At 43.2% G+C, this 10436-nt stretch overlaps 1 pseudogene; it reads right to left on the bottom strand.

Moving 5' to 3' along the window:
• Positions 1-5197: 5197 nt before the first annotated feature.
• LOC102827357 overlaps positions 5198-10436 on the bottom strand; it is an 85280-nt pseudogene continuing 80041 nt past the window's right edge.

Genomic DNA, 10436 nt, shown 5'->3' with positions numbered 1-10436 from the left:
CAATGCTGTGCAATGCTGTGCAATGCTAGGCAATATGTTTGCAGATCTGCCTACCTGCCAGCTTGCATCATATCTGTGTGTCTGTCTTTTTTGTATATATTTCATCTCTCTCTTTCTCTATCCCTTTTGCCGCCAGATCGCCCTTCTTCGTGACACCCACACTTCCTTGTTGAGGCTGGAACCCGACATAGGACCTAGACACATATGGCCTTGGGCCTCTGACCAGGTGGATTCCTATAAGCCATAGCCTTAGCAGATGCTCTCCTTTCAGCTGAAACATTTTATCCCATTCTTCTTTGTTCTTTCTTCCACAAATCTTTACATTTTGTATGTGTGTGTGTGTGTGTGTGTGTGTGTGTGTGTGTGTGTGAAGCCATTGCAATGAATTCCACTCACAGCACCAAATGCTGACTTCCTCCGAATTTGCACTAGTCTTCAAACTCAGGGCATGACAGAACATCTAATATCTGTTTAAATTCCAACTACTAATATGAGAAAAATGAAGATTGAAGTGGCTATATTTTTCCACTTTCTAAACCAGCCCTCTAACCAGTCAGTTATTTCCAGCGTTTTCAACCCATGATACTTAATTCTAGCAGGACTTTTGTGATAGTTCCATCAGGAGCTGTGTTGTTAGGGATAACACTCTTAGCTCCCAATATTACACATACACCTCCCTTTTTGGCTAGCATCATGTCTAGTGCCCTTCTGTTTTCTCAAGCCATCTGGCTAGTGGCATAACTGGCTGGCTACCCCTTGTAGGACATTTCTGGTGTCATTTATGAACTTATGGATCAAGAGATCCAGGGAGAGATCTCTGGGCTCCAGATTTCTCATGTTGCTCAGGTTTCTTGTGGAATACTAGGGTGAAGGTAATTGCCAGCTGGACCAATGTGCATGTCCCAGTCCAATCGAACGGCATCAAATCTTGGACATTCCTTTTTCCACAATACTCTGAGGGCCAAAAAGGACACTGCTAGGTTCACCAGTGACATTTTGGATGTGGGTGTATGTTGTCAATTCTCCTACAGGCACTGTGAACTCTGCTCCCTGACTTTAAGACAAGAAGAGTGGTTCATCATCCCTATGGAGAATGAAGGAATTGTCTTTGACAAATCCCATACAAGTTTCATTTCCCCAGTGGCCTTGTCTTGGTACAGAGCCAGCCTGCAGTACATGTCCGAAGCCCCACTAAGTGAAGAAGGAATTACCCGAGTCTGTGGTTTATCAGCTGAGCAAACATGGCAGTCACTTTTATTGAGAGTTTGCACTGAATATTTAACCCATTCTACCCAAGTGTTCACACGCTTATATTCTGTTTCTACAGCTAATGTTTGTCTTAGGTCTTTTACCTCAATCACTTCTACTCTTTCAGGGTTGTTCTTAAAGATTTCCTTAGGGGGGATAACAGGAAAAAGGCCTGGGTTTGGCACTGAGGTCAGGGAAGTGATGAATTGGAATACAAATCCATTCGCAGGGTCCCATCTAGGGATGTGGGCACCCATTCCATAGACCCAGATTACTACTCTTGGCTCCCTATAATTGAGATTAGTTTAGGGTCCTCCAATTTCCCACAGGTTAAAACTTGGCAAACACTTAATTTGATGGTTTGAGGGAAAGATGCCATAGTCAACATTATTGGCTGGTCCTAGGCAAAAGCCCTTTGCACCTCCCCCATGGTTATGATACATTTTAGCTATATTAGCTTCCAAACTCATTCCATCTTGTCAGGAACAGGTTAGAATCCCTGGGCCCTAGGCCCGTCTTACTCTGGTTTCATATCCACCCACTTACCCTGAGTAAATGGGGAATTAAGGAATTAAGGAAGAGAGATTAAAGAAGGGGGAAGGACATCTCTAGTCCAGTAAGAATAGTAACACTGAAAAGAACAGCCTGGAGACAAAGAAAAAGATATCAAGACCTGAAACCCTAGTAGAAGCAGTTGGCCACAGGCACACAACACATGAAGAAAACAATCCACTTCCAGTAAGCCTGCACCCCTTTACTAAAAATTGATAAATGTTCAACATACCACTCCTCCGAATCAATATGTATTATCCCACTCTTGAGAGGAAGAGACCCCATACCTTTTATCAGCCCCAGTGCACTCCAATCCCAAAGGGACTTCTCCACTTGGGAGACAGATCCACTTCTCTCTTTGAAGTGTACTCTTGCTTTGACTTAACATATGCCCCCAATTCTACCAGGTCTATTGAGAAGTGGCGACTTGGTGGGACTAATTCTTTAGACCCCTGAAAGCTAGGGACTAGGGAAAACTGTGACAGTCTGGCAGCAGTCTGTCCCCTGGACAGATCTCCTGGGCAAGGGATCTGCGTCCCACCAGTAACTACTTCTCCCTTAGGGAGTGTCCCTCTTCATCTTCACTGGTCCCTTTACTTAAGTACAATGAGTCCACTCCGCTTCCACTGTCTGAACAGCTGTTTCATTGGTCAACCACACCTGGTAAGGGCCCTCCCATTCCAGCTGGAGTCTGCTCTTTTTTCAGGTCTAGATCAGCACCAAGTCTCCCTGTCGGAAGTGATTAACAATGAATTCAAAGGAATGGGCTTGGATCAAGAGTCCTTTTAGCAAAGCAGAAAGGGCCAGCACGTAGTTTCTTAGGAATCCCAGGTAGGGGAGTCTATGGCATGGCACCCCTTTAGCACTGAATACTATCCGACCCTTCCGTTTCAAAAATTGAGAGGATTAACAAGATATTCAGGGATAACATATTATACTACACTCTCCGTTTCCTCAAACTAAAAGAAATATTATTGGCTCTGTCATCTTAATGCATGAATACAGTACTTCACTTAAAAGCTTCTCAAACAGCAATGTCAGTTAAACATACTTTAACATACTTTAACATTATAACCTTGCCAAATGAACTGAAACTATCAATACTCACATCCACAGCACAATATCCTTTTCCTCCTCTTAACAAGGTGAAATGCATACATACAGGGTGGCCCAAATTTTAACAACAACAACAAAAAGTTTTCAATTCAGAAAGAGTATTGGTACATCAAATATCTTTTAAAACAATATTATGTTCTCAGATATGAAACATTAATACAAATAAAAGGTAAACACATAGATAAAACCTTGAGCAATGCACAATTTTGAAAATTACGATTACACCAGCCAAACAAATTCTTAACCACCTTTTAAATGGATTAATTTATACCATTTTACTGCAAAAATTATATCAAAGATATTAAAACAGAAAAATAAAACAACTTTTCAGTGTCCAATTTCACATTTAAGTTTCACCTTGAATGTGCAAACTCAGAATTATAAACTCAAATAATCTGTGTAAGAATTATATTTGAAAACTATCATACCAAACAACAACAACAAAATCACTAGGCCCTTTATTACTGGCTGCACACCCTTTCTCCCTTCTACAGGGATAGGGACCACCTCCCCCAGTTTTCTTTTTAGTTTCTCTCCCAAGAGTGGAATTTCCAGCTCTCCCCTATTGTATTCTTTAATCCATATCCGTGAGTCAATCTTTCCTTTCTCCTCTTCAGTCAGAAGTCTCATGTTTACCTTTATCTACCCCTTGCCCTCTCTAATCCTAACCCAGTCTTACAATAGGTACCATTACAAAAGATTCAAAAGTTAATTTCTAGTTTCATGAGGAGCATCATTTTTCCTTCGCTTCTTTATCTCTGGACATTCTCTTGTGAAATGGTCTGTCTTCCCAACATTCATCCACTGGTGGGCTTGGGGACCCGGACCAGTCCTCTCCTCCCTTTCCTTTGAAGAGGCCTAATTCTGTAATCACTGTTCCACTTCCCTCAAGAAGGGGGTCTTGTTCTAGCCTCTTATGTACCATTTTATTCACAGTAGATACCATGATTCTGGCTTTCTGCTTGTTTTTCCTCCTCTCACCTTACAAAAACTGTCTGAGCTTTTCTTAACAGTTCATCATTTCAATCTTTTTGTCTTGGTTTCCATCCTTTAAGGGAGAACATCTTCAGAACTGATTCTGCTCCCCCTACTGACCAACAAAGAGCTTAAGCTATATCCTTCTGAGAAGGCCGAGTTTTATTGTTTACATGAAGGACTAGGGCCTGGCAGACCCAGTCTTCATTGGAACCTAATTGAGGCCAGAACGCAGATGGTGAGTGGATTAGTTCTTTTGGCCAAATAAAACAACAATATTTTTATCTTTTTCCTGGGTTGGGGGATTGTCCCCCCAAGCCCTCAAAATTCTCCCCAAAGGACTGACATGAGGAATGTCTGTGAGAGTCTCCTCCTGCTCCCTTCTTCCCTAGGCCTAGAATTCCATTCCCTATTTTCTTTTGGTCTGGGTGTCTGAGTTCCCTTGCATACTCAACCTCCCAAAATTTTCCCATTTTTGGGTACTCATGGAGATTTCTTGTATACGACCCCGAGATTTCACTTTGTCCTTCTCCGACTGGATTGGGACTCTGCACTCGCTTAGCATCCAAGATGCATCTCAGACACACAGTGGCCCCTGAAAATGCTTGACCACCATGGCAATACGTATAGTCCATTTTTCCTGCCCTGTCCTGTGCACAGATTGCTCTGGTTACTCTCTTCTAGTCCTCCACGTCTCTCTCGTTAATTCTGATCACCTTTGAATAGTCTCGGGTCTTTTTCTGGCTCTTGCTGGTAGGCAATCAACTCTGTGGAGGAGGCTGCCAAAACCAAGGTGGGACGCATCTCCTTTTCCACCAGGGCTGCCCCTCCAAGTGGGCAGAAAATCCCAATGAGTCCCCAAATTTGTGAGAAAAGTTTTCTATACTGACAAGCACTCAAATAATCCAATCTGTACTCATTTTAATGAGGTTTTCTTTATTCGATTTTGCAAAATCGGGCGCCCTGCCCTGTAGACACGGGCAGATGCGCAGCGTGGCCATTTGACAAAGAGTTTTATTAACCTAACTTGGAAAAAGCCCCTCCTTCATTTCCCCTTTACTGGGTACTTTGGAGTTTACAGTCTTTCCTGAATGTCGCCTACTAGCCCCTACAGGGAACATTCTCATTTAAAGTTAGTTTCGTCCCCTCCCCAAGAACTTCCCCTACTTCTTTGATGGGTGTATTCTTATTTTAAAAGAATCTAGTAAGTTAAACTAGTCTCTTCCTCTTCTCATAGTTCCCTGTTGTCATGCTAAACTGCTACCCCCAAGATATCCTTGATTCTGAAGATGGACCACCCTAACAGCTATTTCTCATAGTTGTTGTTGCTGTCCACATAGATTTCAGCCAGGGCATTGTGAGTGGCATGTTCTTTGCAGCCTTTGTGAACCTGGTACTCCAATCAAGGCAATAGCAACTTCAGCCTTGGAAAGAAGGGAGAGCTTGCAAAGTCACAATACTGATAGAAACATCCAGGCTTTTAAGGTTGATTCTTAGAAAAACAAAACAAAGAAACCCCACCTCTCATTCCATTAACTTCGAAATTAATGTTCTGAAGATAAAGACAGAGCTAGTTTCCAAACTGAATCCAACCGCTTTGTTTTATCTCCCAAGCATCTTTAATGCCAATAGTGAATAACTCAATACTAGAGCTAAGATTGGAGTCCTGGTATGGCACCATGGGTTAATGCACTGGACTGCAAAGTTGGTTTGAACCAGCTGCTTCTCGGAACCCTATACAGGGTTGCTATGAATCAGAACTGATTCAGCGGCATTTTACAACAACAGAGCTAAGATTGTGAGGTTGGCGCAGGACCTGGCAGTGTTGTGCATAGGGTCGCTATGAGTAGTGACTCAACGGCACCTAACAATAACAGAGCTAAAGAACTGACAGAAGAAAGACCAGCCAAGAGACGGTCCAAGACTGGGGCTGCGGAGCTGACCACTAAGTTAACCCACTGCTGACGAGTTGATTCCAAGTCATTGTGACCCTGTAGGACCGAGTGAAACTGTCTCATCATTCTTCTTCAGATCAGCTGTTGGGTTAGAACCACCAACTTTATAGTTAGCAGATGAGTGCTTAACAACTGCACTACCAAGGCTCCTTTAGGGCTCCATTATCCATTAAACCAAAAAAACCAAACCCACTGCCATTTCGACTCATAGCAACTCTATAGGACATAGAACTGCTCCCCAGGGTTTCCACAGCTGTAAATCTTTACAGAAGCAGACTGCCACACCTGTCTCCCTTAGAGTGGCTGGTGATTTTGAACCACTGACCTTGTGGTTAGCAGCCAATACTTAACCAACTGCACCACTAGTACCTGTAATGAAATAGGCAGGTATAACAATGGACACTAGAATCCAGGGGCAGGTGAAAATAGCAAGTTAAAACACCTTACCTGTTTCTTTTTTCTACTTCAGCCACTAGCTCATCAGTAGAAAACTGTCCTCTAACCACCATAATTAGGTTTTTAATTATTTTCTCAGAACAATCCATACCCAACAGCCCTCCAACCATAGCTGGTAGCTGTCTACAGAACAGTCAAGGTGTAACTTCAGTGCTGCAGACATAGGTCATCATGACCAACCAGCCCCCCCAGGATTTGGGCAGTATGGACAATGACCTGAAAGAGCTCCCCTCAGATTGACAGTCTCTGAAATATTGTTCAAGGTCAGAGGCAGCCTCTCAAGTATAGATTATTACCACTATCTAAGGCATGGAGGCAGCCAGGTGTCAACACCCCAGTGAAGCCAGCTGCAAATGTTCCAGTGGTACCTTCTGAATGTAGATCTCAACATACTTCCGCAGGCTGTTGCAGTATAAGTAAAGGATAAGGTTGTAGATAAAGCCAAACTGGTTGCATGCAATGATGAGGGGAAGCTGGTCTGTGAGTTTAGTCTCCTATGTGCCAGAAACCATAGAACAAGTAAGGCAGTGATGACCCTACAGAGCCAGGCCCCAGGGGTCATGAACCAGTACAGGGATGTGGCTGCAGTAGACCCAAAATAACAGTTTGTTGTAGCTATGCGGTCACTTGAATGAGTACAGTATTTAACTAAAGAAAAAAAAAGAACTCAGTTAAATTTGGCATGAAAACAAGCAGCTCACCGTCTACTAATCTAAATCCAGAGCAGACAGCAGAGAAGGTGGGTTGATCTCAAGGACACAGTGTCTGCTGGGAAGGGCTTCCTACAGAATGTCTTTGGCAGAATAGCCAGTGGTCTACCACACTCATTTCTACCCTTGTTTGGGTCCATACCTAGGCTGTATTTTCCAGGCAGTTTTAGGTATGACCTCATTTCCTCCAGTGGAATGTGAATTGAGGTGATATTCACCACTTCCGGGCCTCACCCATAAAAAACAAAACACCCACACCTGCTTCTATGTACTCTTGCTGTGTTTCAGTTGACTGCTGTTGGTGGTGGTAAGTGCTGTCTACTCAATTCCGACTCATATCAACACTTTATAAGGTTTCCAAGGAGCAGCTTATGGGTTTGAACCACCTACCTTGAGGTTAGCAGTCTAGTGTTTATCCTATAGTGCCACACCAGGATGATATTTGGGGCTGTGTGTTGATGATGGCTAAGCAGCCATCAGTCCTGATCCTTTAGGACTGTGAGAACAAAAGCTAGCCCACTAGGCCTCAACATTCAGGCAGGGTTGTCACATTAGAAAGGAGTATGTTACTGATGTTAAGTTATGACTCACAGTGATCCTACATAGGGTTTCTGAGGAACAGCTGGTGGGCTTGTGGTTCACAGTTCAGTGCTGATCCTACAGCGCCACACCAGGAGTCCAGAAAGTCGTATAGTGGTGGTGGTAGCGTGCCATGGCATTGGTCCTGACTCACAGCGACCCTATATAGGGTTTCCAAGGCTGTGAATCTTAACGGGAGCAGAAAGGCTCATCTTTCTCCCACAGAATGACTGGTAGTTTCGAACTGCTGACCTTAAAGTTAGCAGCCTGACTCGTAACTGCTACATTACCAGAGCTCCTTAGAAAGTAGTAAACTTCTTGTTATTTAAACTATAAGCACTGAGAGGCCATTCATTAGTACATCCTCACCCCACCCCCACCCCCACCCCCAGGGCTGCTGAATCGATTCTGCCTCAGCAATCCTATAGGACAGAGTAGAACTGCATCATAGGGGTTTTTTTTTTTGTGTGTGTATGTTTTTAAGGGTTTTATTGTGGACTGAGTGAAAGTTTACAGGGCAGATCATCAGTTTTATATTGAATAAAGCATACACCTTGTTTCATTGTAATGATTATAATCCCCTCCATGCACCATCAGTTAACAGTATTTCTCTATAGTCTCCACAGGGTTTTAGAGGCTGTAAATCTTTAAGGGAATAGACTACCACATCTTTCTCTGCAACTGGCTGGTGAACCATTTACCTTTCAGTTAGAAGTCCAGTGCTTAACCAGGGTTAGTTACCTCATGACACCCTAGTCTCACCTTGTAACTACAAGGTACACAGCTTGGATGCTGCTCAAATACAATGTAGCAGGGAGCTCCCTCACTTCACCTATCAGTAAGACTTACCTCAAATTCTTTCCACAAACCAAACCTATTGCTGTCAATTCCAACTCACAGTGACTCTATTGGACAGAGTAGAATGGTCCCACAGAATTTCTGAGGCTGTAAATCTTTTTGGGAGTAGACAGCCTCAACTTTCTCCTGTGGGGTGGCTGGTGAGTTTGACTTGCTGACATTTTGGTTAGCAGTCAAGCGCTTAACCGCTGTACCACCAGGGATCTTTAAGGATCTTTAACTCACTCACTGCTACAGAGTTGATATGGACTCATAGTGATTCTACAGGATATGGTAGAATCATCCCACAGGGTTCCCAAGTCTGTAAATCTTGGGAATACAGCCTCATCTTTCTTTGTACAGCAGCTGGTGGGCTGGAACTCCCAGTCTTTTGGCTCCTTTCTTCTCACAAAGGGAATCTCAAACCAAGGAATAGATTCCATTAAGAATTTCTACTACAGTAGATATCTGCTACTAGGGACCAAAGGAGATTGTGGAAGACATGAAGCTTTCCAACTTTTGAGCAGTCTGGCCATTTGGACACCATGGAAGCAGCGCAGGGGAGGGGGAAGTGCCTGGTCACACATACCTTCTAGAAGTTCTTCACACTCTCTGGATTGTAGCAGTTACTGTCTTGGCACATCCTTTCCACCTCCTTGATCTTCCCTGTCTTACAGGCAGCCTGGATATACTGGAAGTGCACCTCTGCATCTTGGCTGAAGTTCACAATGGAGCCCAGGAAGTAGAAGAGGCCTATGAAGAGAGACGGCTCTGTGTGGAGGCCTCATAACCTCCACCTGCCTTCCCCATAGCCCTTCATCAATGTGGTTTTTCCATCACTGTAAAAGGAAACTCTGTCATCTATAAGCAATCCCATCCATCCACTGCCGTCCAGTCAATTCTGACTCCTAGTGACCCTATAGGACAGAAGAGAACTGCCCCCTAGGGTTTCCAAGACTGTAAATCTTTACGGAAGCAGATTGTCTCATCTTCCTCTTGTGAAATGGCTGATGGGTTAGAACTGCTGTTCTTTCAGACAGCAACTTTGTACACAGGCACAATAAGAACTTAGCATCGATAAGATTTTATTTTATTATTATTTCTAAACATCTGGCATGGTTTTCTTAGGTTCTCTGTGGAAATTATGATTATTATCAATCACATGAATTTCCTTTTTTTTATAGCCAGCATTTTTCAGTCTTGAGGGAAATGTTTATTTCCCACCCTTGTCCCAATTGTCTAAGGAGCTTTGGTAGAGTAGTGGTTCCGAGTCGGGCTGCTAACCTCAGGGTCAGAAGTTTGAAACTACTAGTTGCTCTGCGGGAGAAAGATGAGGCTTTCTGCTCCCGTAAAGGTTTATAGCCTTGGGGGATCTATGTAGGGGCACTGAGTTGGAACCAACTCTGTGGCACACCACCATCACCACCACCACCCAATTGTGTAAGCTGTCTAAGTGTATGTATTATGTAACCTTACATAATACATACACACTTTTCAAATAATTTTTTGAAAAATCTATTTGCTGTCTCCTACTCATGTTTCTATCAATGTTTTCCCCTTCACCCAAGTTCCCATGTTTCTGCTCTCTCATTAGTAATTTGCCCACCCTTTTCCTCTCTCTCCTGGTAACCATCACACAATCATCAAATCAATATAATTTTATAATCTATTTTGGGCACCACCCAAGAATTTTTGTTGTTGTTGCTGTTAGGTGCTGTCAAGTCGGTACTGATTCATAGCAACCTTATGCACAACAGAATTAAGCACTGTGAGAAAAGAATGGTGAAAAGATACAACCCTGGTGCACACCTTTCCTAATTTTAAACCATCCAGTGTGTCCAAACAACCTCTTCTTGGATTATGTACAGGTTCCTTATGAGCACAATAAAGTGCTCTGGAATACTCATTCTCTGCAATGTTATCCACAGCTTGTCATGATCTACATTCCAAAATAGCTAGGCAGATTTCCACCACATCTGAGAGGTATAGCTGGGATATATATATATAT

The sequence above is a fragment of the Chrysochloris asiatica genome, unplaced genomic scaffold (assembly GCF_000296735.1).
Source record: "Chrysochloris asiatica unplaced genomic scaffold, ChrAsi1.0 scaffold00260, whole genome shotgun sequence".
NCBI lineage: Eukaryota > Metazoa > Chordata > Mammalia > Afrosoricida > Chrysochloridae > Chrysochloris > Chrysochloris asiatica.
Note: the sequence above shows the minus strand (reverse complement) of the source record. Positions and strands in the feature narration are given on the sequence as shown.